At 47.6% G+C, this 12507-nt stretch overlaps 1 pseudogene; it reads left to right on the top strand.

Annotated features, from left to right (window-relative positions):
* The first annotated feature begins 5423 nt into the window (after positions 1-5423).
* LOC147002483 (uncharacterized) overlaps positions 5424-12507 on the top strand; it is a 58525-nt pseudogene continuing 51441 nt past the window's right edge.

The following is a 12507-nucleotide window of genomic DNA, read 5'->3' on the forward strand; positions in this document are numbered from 1 at the left end:
CCTCTCTTCCCCCTGGGCTGGAATCCTCTCTCTGGGCTACCCTGCTTTGTAACTGTGAAGTGTGTGTAGACTTTACATGCCAACATCCCTGTACACTCTGACCCCAAGCCTAACCAACATTAGAGATGGGAACAGCTTTTGATTGTGTCTGGAGTCTTGCACCAAAGACTTTCCCTTAGAGCCAACGAGGCACACAGCCTTTTCTAGCAAAATGACTCCAAAACCACTTATTAATTCTATATATACATGTTACTTTATCATCCATTGATATGATTTCTCTCATACAAATACTTTTATTTAAGTCTCATCTGTCAATTAACACAGACAGTAGTCATTAATAGTGTGACTAATCAAACATACAAATAAAATACATCTGCACGTGCCTGCTGGCATTTCAGTTACTTAAACACAGAGGGAAAAAAATGAAACCTGTACATCACCACAGTCACAATGTGATCGATGAACTTCACTGTGTCTCAGCACAGCACAGAGAGAGTGAAAGGCCAGGACCGTCATGCACTCACTGCAGTGGCAGGCTGTTGTCATCTCCCTCTGGGGACAATTCATGGGGCACTGCTGGGCACCACAAGTCACTGCTGTCAACACCAATGCTTGGCTGCAAAGGGTGACAAGGACCCATGCAGGTGGGTAATATATATAATATTCACTAGTCACGTTTAACCCACAGTTTGAGCCTGTAGACTCTTTCTTTAATCCTTTGCTGGAAAAAACAACTTAGGGCATTAGCCTACCAACAAAAGAAAGACCCAACACGCTGGCTCGGACACCCTGATTGTCTGGGGAGCCCAGGTTACCCCACAGCCACCAGCGTCTAGATTGTGCTCTGGAGTGTGGGAGATTGGAATTCTTAGCTAGACTGGTGTCAAGCTCCTGGGGTTCATAGTCCACTTCCTGGGTTCTTTTCTGACTGTGCAGTTGGTACTGATCCAGCGAGCGTGGGGGCAGGGTCAATGGGGCAGCCCCTGCATGCAACAGAACAGAGATGAGTGCAGAGGACACTGAGGCAGGGGCGGACCGCATTTGCTCCTGCTCGACTCGGAGTCCTAGGAAGACTGACTGAGCTCAACTCCCAGTATATGATCTGAAATTTTTGATTTAAATGTGGACTTGGGTCATGGTGGATGTCATATGACTTACTGGAATAATTTTCTATGCTGCTGCTTTGTAACTGTGAAGAATTTATATGCCAACATCCCTTTGCACTCTGACCCCAACTCTAACCCTAATGGCTTTTGATTGCTTAGTTTTTGCTTGCAGATCTGGCTATTGACCACAAGAGGGCAGTACCAACCTACAAATCTTTACAGCTCGCTCAAAGGCTCTGGATTCTGTGTTTGCTTGTCTCAGGCGGAAATATGCATATTTTTGGAAGTCTTTCTTTTCTCCACAGGGGCCCTGGGAAGACCTTGAGAAGTTATTTCACCCTAGGTGATGCCTTCAGCCAGAACCACATTAAATCAGCACAGATGGCTCTCTCTGGGCCCAAGAGCAAACGGCAGTTTATTTGTAAAAGCTGAAGTTAATAATGATAATGATGTACAATAGATATGATAAAGGAAAACCCTGATAGATTTATTTTAACAGGAGAGGCGCTCTCCCTGTCTCCACGATCAGTGTTATCTGTCCAGGAAGCTTAAATGGAGACAAATTAAGAATTCAGCAACAGGAGCAAGCTTTGGGGAGATCACACAGACGGTCAGGCACACGGGAGAAGCCACATGGCTGCCAAGCTTAGAGAGCAATTAGTTGGGGTTCTGTCTTAAAAAATACAGGAGAAAAAAAAAGGCAGATAGCACCATGGAAATGAAATATCTTTCTCTTGCTTTCCCTTACCCCAACCGTGTTTCCTTTGGTGGAACACGTGCCCTCCTACTATGGAAAACGCAGTGTGTGCCAAGCCTTTCCCCCTAAGAGTGTCCTGAACCCCACTGCAGCTCAGGATGGCCCAAAGCATTGATTGATCAAGGCAATGATCAATTGATCAGGGCAACAATAAATTGGTTTCCCTGATTGTTCATTATCACAAAGCCCAACCTTCTCATAAAATACCAAGTACACATAAAAGAATATAAACTGTGCGCGCACGTGCGTGCGTGCGTGCGTGTGTGTGTGTGTGTGTGTGTATGGTGAACCCCTGCTATTTCTTTTGCCAGTGACCAGGAATTTCAAAATTCTCATAGGAACCCAGTAAAATAGCTCGTCCAGACTACACCCTGTTGCCGCCGTACTGCCACAGGGCGAGAGTCAACTTCAGATTCGTGTCTGCAGGTGGACCGTGTAAAGCCCACTGGACACATTCACACCAGCCTCCCTGTCTGTGACACCTACCACACTCTGAGTCCTGATTCCTCCGATGGACACAGTTGGAGCCCTGGGAGTGTGGGGAGCAGGGGAGCAGCTTCAGGCCTTCAGGATGGAGACACAGCGGGACATGCTATCTGTCACAAACCCCTATGGGCTTATGTGTGCAGACTGGAGTGTAATTGGTTGCTGTGTTGTTATGGTTGCTAGGGATTGTTGGACTCACTGTTAAGGGCCTGGAAGGAAAGCTCTCTCCTTAATCGTAAGGCATTACATAGTGGAGAAGGCCCCGTGTTTCCATACTCACAAGGCTGTCAGCAAGAAAGGCTGCATTCTGGGAGCCTAGGGTCTGGGAAGGCGGAGCTGACTTCCCTGCTACTCTCTCTCTCTCTCTCTCTCTCTCTCTCTCTCTCTCTCTCTCTCTCTCTCTCTCTCTCTCTCAGTGTTTTTCTGACACTGATTACTGCCCTGGCCACCCCGGAAGGCTGTTCCACCCTATGTCATGTTCCAGATTATATAAATTATGTGAGTGTATATGGGGGCGCATGCATGTCAGTGAGTGTGCTCTCAGGTAGGTGCTTGAGGAGGCCAGGCCAGAGGGCAGTCTCAGGCATCACTCCTGAGGATCGTTCTCTCTCTCTCTCTCTCTCTCTCTCTCTCTCTCTCTCTCTCAGCAGGGTCTCATCTGGAGCTCAGCAATTGGAGCTGGCCAGCCAGTGATTTCTGCTGTTCCTGCCTTCCTGGTGCCAGGTTTACAAGTGTATCCCATCATATTTATTTACATTTATTTTGTGGTATAGGTGTATGTGTGTGTGTGTGTGTGTGTGTGTGTGTGTGTCTGTGTGTGTGTGCGTGTGCACACACCTGTGCATGTGAGTGTGAAGGCTAGGTTTTCCTGGGGTGTCTTCTTCAATCACTCCACTTTCATTTCTGAGACAGGGTCTCTCATGGAACATAGTTCTGCTAGGCTGGCTGGTCATGTAGCTGGGGATACACCTCTACCCTCCAGCCTCCCCCGCCCCCGTCACCTTATAACCAGGTGCCCTGTTCCCAGGTGCAGCATTGTACCAGCTGTACCAGGACACCTGGCCTTTCACGTGGTGCTGGGATCTGAACTTGGCTTCTCTGTCGGTGAGACGGGTGCTCTCCCGACAGAGCCATCTCTCTGTATCCCAACCCTTCTACTTTTAGAATCTAACCCAAATCATCTGCTTGGGTGCAAGACCTGCAGACTCTGGGGTGCAGCTCAGCCATGGGGACCTTGCTGCCCGTGAGTGGACCCCACTTCTGTTCTTAGCACTGGCAAAATGTAGAGCAGACCAACAGAAACCCTTCTGATACCACAGAGCTCGAGGACCAGCACGAGGCTTCCAGAGGCGGAGTCTCGAGGCCACTGGCACAGGAGCGACTTCTCTGGGTGAAGACAGAGAGAGTCTTGGTGCCCATCATGACTGGTTCAACTGGGCAGTACAAGCCTCACATCCACCTCTAAGGTCCTGGTCCTGGTGCTTCTGAGCTCCCAGGCTGGTGGCCTCTCCTCTTTTGGAACAGCATCTGTTTTTGTGGAATGAAAACAGTCCCAGAATAGCAGCCTGCTTCTCTCTCCTGTTCAAAACGACCCAGGGATGTCATTAGCTACTCATGGTGGTTGATGAGTTTGGGGGTGTCTGCTTCTCCTCACGGATCAAGGCTATGGAAGTACTCAATATCTGTTTACTCTCCAGGCAGTGGGGGGAAATTACGGGAAGGGCAATCATTTCTATTTTGAAGAGACTTCCAAGACCTCTTTGTATCTTGTTTGCTTCGCCGTCGTCTCTTACTCTTGTGGACTCCACAGTCACTGGGGAGACTTCTAAGTGTAATTATTTAAGAGAACAGACATACACCAGGCAAAATGTTAGGGGTTTTTAAAAAGTGTGCCTGTGTTTTTGTGCGTGTGAACGTTGGATGACAAAACCTATTTATTCTTTTTCTTTTACGTTTTTAAAAATTTAAATTATATACGTGTGTGTCTCTCTGGGGGTGGGGTCTGCTGCTGCCAGAGATGTCGTCTGGGTCTGGAGCCACTGGCAGCTGCCACAGGGAAATCCTTGAGCCATCCGTCTCTCCAGCCCTCCATTTTCAATTCATCTTCCCGTCCTCTTTCTCCCCTTCCTTCCCCTCCTTTTGTTTTATAAACCAGGGTCTCCCTCAATATGTAGCCTGAGCTAGCCTCAAACTCAAAATCCTCCTGCCTTAGCTTCTCAAGAGCTTGAATGCCAAGTACCCCTTGCTATGCCCTGCTCTACATAGTTCTTAGGTAGTTCAGTTTTCTCAGTGCCCTTCATATTTTTCAGCCCGTCTCCTCAGATAGGCGTCTAAAGCACACAGTGTTGTGTAAGAGACCGGCAGCGGATGAAGCCATTAACACCACCTTCTGGATTTGCATTTTGATAAGATTGAAAACTAAGTGTGGTTGTTATGCTCCACTAATGGAATTTCAAGACAGCACCGGGAGCTGTGTGGAGTCCCCGTTTCCTCCCCTATGGCTTGCCAGTGCACACTAAGGGTTGTGAGCCTGCAGCTGTGCCAATGCGGAACCCTGTCCTACCAGAACAGCTGCGGTCAAAATGAGCAGAGTTCCACCACTTCTGCCGGGGTGAATGAATTTCTTAATGACTTGCTCTACTTAGAGTCTCATCACACTGCCAACATGCTGATGCAGACACAGAGAACTTTGTTTCAGCTCCTAGTTGGAGAGGGTCATAGCCTGTGGTGAGTTCTTGCCAGCTGTAGTCAACACACTGGTAGATCAGAGAACACAAAACCGGGCCCAGGCTAGACCCTTCAAAGGCTCCCCCTCAGTGACCTATGCTGACCAGATAGGCCCCACCCCTTAAAGGCTCCACAGGCCCCAACCCCCACACTCCAGCTGGGGAACATGAAAACCGTTTGGTGGGGACAGCTCATACTCAGTCACCACAGGGAAGCAGTCCCATTTGCAGTGTGGTACTCACACTCTGACCTCATAGGAAGACGTGGTGGGCATGGGTGCTTTGGCCACTCTCAGGGTTCCTGAGTCAGCGAGCCTGGAGACTGCTTTCCCAACTAGTTCCCACGTCATGTCGTCACCACCATCTCGGTCTGAGAGCCCGTAGCTCACGGGGGCTCCTTTGTTTTGCTTGCTCTCCAGAACACTGTGGATGAACTCCTATGATTCATCTCACGTTTAATGAACGGGTTTTGCTTTTTGAAGAAGGGGAAGACTTTAGTCATGTTTTATCATCAAAATCTATGGTCTTGGTTGTTTAGCTCCTGTCTTTTTTTTCTGTCTAAAAATGCATCGAGATGTTTATGATAATAACGAGAGGAGGCTGGAGGTCAACTCTGAGTATCAGTCCTCAGGGATCATCCACTTTGGATCGGAAACGGGCTCTCTCACTTGGCCTGGAAATGGCCATTTAGACTAGGCCGGCTGGCCAGTGAATGCTGGAGACCTGCTGGTCTCTGTTTATGAGCGACTGCCATCCGCACTGGTCTCTTTATGTGGATTCTGGGAGAGAACTCAGGTTTTTCTGCTTACATGGCAGGCGCTCAGCTCCAACGTTAACAGGACTGTTGAGATGTAGAAAAACTCATGAGTTGGGGATGTAGCATGAAAAATGCTTCAGGTTCTGGCTCCAACACTGAAAAAGAGAGAGAGATGGGGCGGGGAGGGGGAGAGAAGGACACACAGAGACACAGAGAGAGACAGAGAAGGACACAGGGAGAGAGAGAGAGAGAGAGACAGACAGACATACAGGGACAGAGAAAGAGCGAGAAGAAACTTCCAGTCTTAGGAAAGAGGTAATACTATGGGTAAAATGAATAAAACTGTAAAAACTCAAGAAACTAAAGGGACAGATAGACAGCTAATAGAGGGATTGATGCTTTTCTCAAAATGGGAATTTCTCAAGTCAATGATGACTCTCTGGCACCTCAAAGCAAACTGGTTTGGTGCAGTCAATAAGCGTTATCTTCCAAATGTAAAAAGTTAATGAGAAGAATCAGGCTTGGAGATGTTTCATAAAAATCAGGGTTCTCCTACAAATAAGTAGAAATTGTACAGTGAAATCTCCATGTTGCCTCTCTGCCTAGCCATAGAGCCTTGGTTTCTTGATCTGTAAGGAGAACGTTCCAAACGAAGCCCAACCTTACACCTAGGCATTTGCTGGCTCACTAGTGGCGTATTCAGAGGCTCACGTGGACTCACTCTAATTGCTGCGGTGGTCCTTGGACCTGCAGGCTGGCCTTTGCCCCTTTGCATTAAACGTAAGCAACATCCAAGACAAATGGGATGACAACGGATGGCGCAGTTAACCCATGTCATAACAAGGACAGTTACACAGAATATGCCTGTGCAACATGCAGTGACATCAGGGTACCCCCTTCTCAAAACCTAAAACCTACAGCCCCTGAATAGGGGCTCCCGACCAAGCTGCTGAGACAGGGTTGCCCGTTTTCCTAGAGGATTTGGAGCAGCTTTCTGAGATCACGCTACTGTAAACGCCTCCCAGTTCAGGATCACAGTGTGGTTCCGCCCATCCTTTTCTGCTGAGCATCCTACATACTTAAACTTAACCTTGCTCCTGTCCCACCCCACCCCAACGCTCCCCACCCCACCCCTGCCTCGTTGCCTCATGGCTACTCTCTCACCTCTCACGGCTCTCATTCCTCAGTTTCCGGTTTGTTTGTGCTTCCTCCTTAGCTGCGAGTCCCGTGATGTCACTTCCTGTTGTACGGGCGGTTTCCTGTTTGTGGAGCGAAGGAAAGACTGGAGTAAGCTGAGAGGAGCTTGGGGAACCTCACAAGGAGTACAGTCAACACTAAATACAACTCAGACTTCTGGCATAAGTAGGGGGTGGCAAGAGCCACTTAAAAATAAAACCAAGGGTCTGCTTATTCATAGACATCTAAGCGGTCTGTAACAAATTGCCTGGGGCAAAGGACTTGCGGCGACTACCTCCTTCCAACTCGATTTTATACCTGGACGTTCTTATTAAATTTAAATCAGGCCAGCTTTGAGGCCTGAAACTTGAGGGTCCGTGAGCATCCTGCTCATCCGAGAGAACCCGGTTCAGGAAGAGAGCAGAGGGTGTGTCGAGCTGATTAGATCTTTCCACACTCAATATCTCCGCCACAGACATGTTAACCCAAACACTACAGGTATCTCAGTTTAACGCAAATAAAACTCAAGGAAGAGAGGCGACCTGCCTGTGCTTTGCAGCGCAAAGAAGCAGGGCCCAAACCAGCCTGGGTTCTTGAGTCTGATGCAACATGCTCTGTTGTCCCATGATGTGCCCTGATTATTCCATCAGGACCCAGGTGTCCTAGGAGAAAGAGGTCCACAGGCTGGAGAGAGAGAGAGTGTGTTGCAAGCCAGCTTGAGCAGGTTCTCCATCAGTGGAGATCTATAGTCATTCCGTGCCTGCTTATGGAAGCTTTCACTCGGGCCCACTGTTCCTCCACATCCGAGCCTTTGTGCTAGGCTGGCAAGCAGAAACCTGAGACACAGGAAGCCACGGTGAGCCTTAATTGGTCACTACAATAACGGCTTTGGATGGATATTCCCTTCCGATGAATCACCCTCAGGTGGCCAGTGAGTCAGGCTGCTTAACTGTAATCTTTAATTCGGTTCTCACTCATAAACAGTTCTCCTTACTTCAGGAGTCTTTAATTTAAAAGTCAGGGCAGTAGGAGCAGCCATTTCAGAACCTCCCTCACGGCTGGAGAGAAGCCTGAGAAATAAAAAGCAAGACTCCTCATTTGCAACAGAACTCACAAGTGTCATACCAACTGTGAGATCACCTGCAGGGTTCATCAAAGATGGAAAAGGAAAGGAGGGACCACAAGGGACATTCATAACCAATTCTGCTCATGAACCCAGAGGTGGGGGGTCACAGAGTACCTTGCTGAGGTGATGGTGGAGGAATCCAGGTTTTTAAAGAGATACATCCATTGTTTATGTGTCTGTGTGAGTGGAAGCTAAGTGTATGCAGGTGCCTGTGGAGGCTGAAGACAGTCAGATCCCCCAGAGCAGAAGTTACAGATGGTTGTGAGTCACCATGTGGTTGCTGGGAATTGAACTCAGGACCTCTGGAAGAGCAGCAAGTGCCCTTAACCACTGAGCCATCCTCTCTCCGGTCCCAGAGGGGCTGAGTTTAAAAGCTTCTCTTCAGCTTTCAGAGAGATCTCCCCAGCTGAGGAAGCCGATAGGAATTCAGCTTGTGGCTTCTTCAGGGCCATCTCCAAGGCCCTAACAAAGCCAGACATCACTGACCTGCATACCTGGGTGGTTCCTCTGTCCAGAGAGGAGGGGAGGGTTGACTTATTGATGGTTTAAGACTTCAAGGGGCAGATCCTAGACTGACAGTCTTCACAATAGTAGAAAGAGATGCCTAACGTGGGTGCTACCTATAGCTAGCTCTGCAGCTGAGTCAATGCCAGCCTCTAAGCCTTTCTATGCAAATGCACATTGTAAGACTTTCCTGCTTTTTAAGGAAGGATGAAAAGAACGAAACAAGATACTTTGATTCCTGACCAAAGACATACTTCGAATCCCCCAGAGCATTCATCTCTAGGTCATCAAGCAATGTTTGGCGCAGGCACAAACCAGCAGCACACATATCCATATGCTCATGTTTGCACACACACGTGTGTACATGTATACACAAGTACACAACAAAGTGTGTCAGACCATCCTTCCAAATGGGAAGTACATTCACACTCGAATTTGCTGCAAGTTAAAAAGGTTCAAGATCTCAAAAATAAAAATAAATTTTAGCAGCTGGAGAGATGGCTCAATGGTTGAGAGCCCTGGTTGCTCCGCTGGAGGGCGCAGGTTCAATTCCCAGCACCCACATGGCATCTCACAATTGCCTGGAACTGTCACAAAACTGTCTGTTTTGTGGATCCGACACCATCGCACATGTAGGCAAAACACCAACACACATAAAATTCAAAAAGAAAAAAAAGAAAAATGAAAATTAAAAAAAAAATTTTTTAATCATTTCAAAATGCCGCTTCACTATCATGTAGGCCAGATTGCTGGTCTGTCTTCTACCACACTCCCAGTTTTAAGGGTTGCTATAAGCCTTTCTGGGCTAAGAGTCAATATTCTATGCACGGCAGGATGATTTACATGCTAAGTAATAAGACGATATTAACTAGACCTTTCTTTTTTAAAGATTTTATTAATTCTATTTTTGGATAGGGATGTTTAGCTTGCGTGTATGTCTGTGCACTGTGCACAGGCCTGGCACTCAGGATGAGTCAGATCCCCTGTGACTGCTTGTGAGTCACCATGCAGGTGCTAGGAATTGAACTCAGGACCTCTGGAAGAGCAGCCAGTGCTCTTAACAGCTGAGCCATCTCTCCAGCCCATGTTATATTTTTAAACAGGATTTAAAACAAAAACAAAAACAAACAAACAAAAAACCTTCAGGCTACAAAGTCCTCCGTCCAGAGAAACAAACTCAATCCCTTTTCTAACTGGGGCAATGTGACCAACATTCTCAGTGACTTCCTATCTCACCAGCAGCCAATGGGATGAAAAAGAAAACCCGACTTTCACAATCACTGCCCCAAAGGAAGAATGTGTGCTGGGTTATTTTGCAAACATGATTCTTGCTACTCCGACAGCAGAGAGTCGGGTTCATACTTCATCATAAACCCGATGCTGTCACAAAGTTGAATCTAGGGCAAAATAGTTTCATGTCTCGTTTCTTGTGTCCCTTTGCTTCCTCTCTGCCTTCCGCACCACCTCTCTTGGCTTCCTGTTCAACTCGAAGCCTTTACCTGCACTTGTGCCTTTACGCCCATGGCTCTCAGCTTCCCAATGCCGCCACCTCATGCAGCCACAGAATTATTTTCATGGCCTACTTTCTAACTGTAATTTTGGCTTTGTTATGAATCATAAGCCTCTGAGATTTCTGACGGTCTTAAGTGGTGTATTAGTCAGGGTTCTCTAGAGTCACAGAACTTATGGGTAGACTCTATATAGTAAGGGAATGACTTACAGTCTGCAGTCTAACTCCCAAAAATGGTCAGCAGCTGTGAATGGAAGTCCAAGGATCTTGCAGTTGCTCAGTCCCACAAGGCAAGCAGGCAAAAAAGAGAGAGTGAATCTTCCTTCTTTCATTGTCCTTATGTAGGTCTCCAGGAGAAGGTGTGGCCCAGATTAAAGGTGTGTGCCACCACGCCAGGATCTGGGACTTGCTTTGTCCTAGGTGACCTTGAACTCAGAGATCTCCCTGTTTCAATCTTCTGGGATTCATAGCCACGGTGCCTCAAGATCTCCATGCCAAGATCCAGGTCAGAAACTTGTATCTCCCAGCCACCAGATTAGGACCACAGGTGAGTCAATTCTGGATTGTAGTTCATTCCAGATATAGTCAAGTTGACAAACAGGAACAGCCACTACAGGTGGCCCCTAAGGAAGGATCATTTGACCCCCAAAAGGGGTCGAGACCCACAGGTTGAGAACCACTGAAAATACTCAGCCAGTGAGGCCTTTCTTGGTTCCATGAGGTTCCTGTTTGTTATGCTAATGGTTTCTTTTGCTGCGTAGAAACTCTAGTTTCACGTAGTCACACGTGGTGCCCCTTGGACTGTGCCACTGGGGCTCTCTTCAGGGAGTTCTTGTGTTGCCAGGTGTCTTGAGCAGTACGTTTCCTCCGGCATTTCCAGATATCAGGTTTTAAATTATGATCTTTGGTCCACGTTGAGTTGACTTCTGTACAGTATGAAAGATACGGGTCGACTCTGCTTGTGGACACCAAGTTTTGCCCGTTACTGTGTGTTGAGTAGGCTGCCTTTCGTCCACTGCAAGTTTGAGTCACTTTGGTTAAGACTTCAGTGGCCATAGTGGTGTTGATTTGTCACTAGCTGCTCCAGCCCATGCCTTTGGTCTGTCTATTTCTATGCCATTACCAAACGGTCTTTATTACAGCTCTGTAAGGAAGATACCAGACGAGGTATGGATGCCTGCAGCTGTGTTCTTTCTCCATCGTTCACAAATTTGGCTGTCTATTCCTTTTCAGCCATGCCTTCTACAGAATATGTTTCACTGACTTTTTTGTATGTGAATACTGTGCATGTTGCTCACACGTACCCCCCCCACTCCATTACACATAGGTTTCTCCCATTCTCCCACTGTTCCCCTTTCTCTTTCCTATACCCCCTCCTTATACCTTAAAGCCACATATCTATGGGCGATACGTATATTCATTTACATATATAAATCAAGATTTTACATATGAAAGAAAACTTGTAATAGTTACATTTCTGATTCTGGGTTACCTCGTGACCTCCAGTTCTATCCAAACGAAAGGATTTTATTTGTCTTGGCAGGGGAGTGAACCTCTACTTGTATGTATATTCACCGTGGTCTTTGTCCATTTGTCTCTTGCTGGGCATCTCTGCTGCCTCCATTTCCTGGGTGTTGTAAAGAGTGCAGCCAGAAGCATGAATGTCCAAGAGTCTCTGGTGTGTTGACTTGGAGTCTTCTGGGAATCTGCCCAGGAGTGGTTTAGCTGTATCCTACGGTAATTCTAGGTTTAGTTTTTAAGGAACCGTCCCACTGATTTCCATAGAAGCTTCAGCAGTCTGCACTCTCAGTAGCAATGACAGACTCTTCTCCTCCCACCCTGACTAGCTTTTGCTGTCACAGGAGGGAATGGTACCGGGTTGTCTCCTTCCTGTCCTTTCCTTTTTGGGCCATAGAATTCCCCCACTCCCAGCAAGCAGACTCTCGGGTAACTGTGAAGAAATGCATTCCTCCCAGGTTGCCCTCTGACCTCCTGTGCAGCTATGTGAATCTCCTTTCTGGGTGTTCAGGTGGTTCTTTTGTTGGATGCACCCACACTCTTAAATCTGCTGTACCTCGAGTGGGCTCACCTTCAGCCCCATCTCAAGCATCCCGCTGCTTGGTTCCCAGCTCCTGGTCACCACGTGCTGTCCCATGGTTCTCCCCTTGCTGGGGTGCCACCCACTGCATCATCATTCAGAGGCAGTCTGAGGATGGCTTTTGCCCGATTCATATATTTCAGGCATGGGAACAATCCAGTTCTCCTGAGCGTCGGTGTAGACCCGTAACTCGGTCCCATTTGAGCGAAGTTCTCCAATTGAACCCACAGCACAGTCACCATCACAGACTCGTCGAGCATA

The sequence above is a fragment of the Mus caroli genome, unplaced genomic scaffold (assembly GCF_978045245.1).
Source record: "Mus caroli unplaced genomic scaffold, Mus_caroli_1 scaffold_10, whole genome shotgun sequence".
Taxonomy (NCBI): domain Eukaryota; kingdom Metazoa; phylum Chordata; class Mammalia; order Rodentia; family Muridae; genus Mus; species Mus caroli.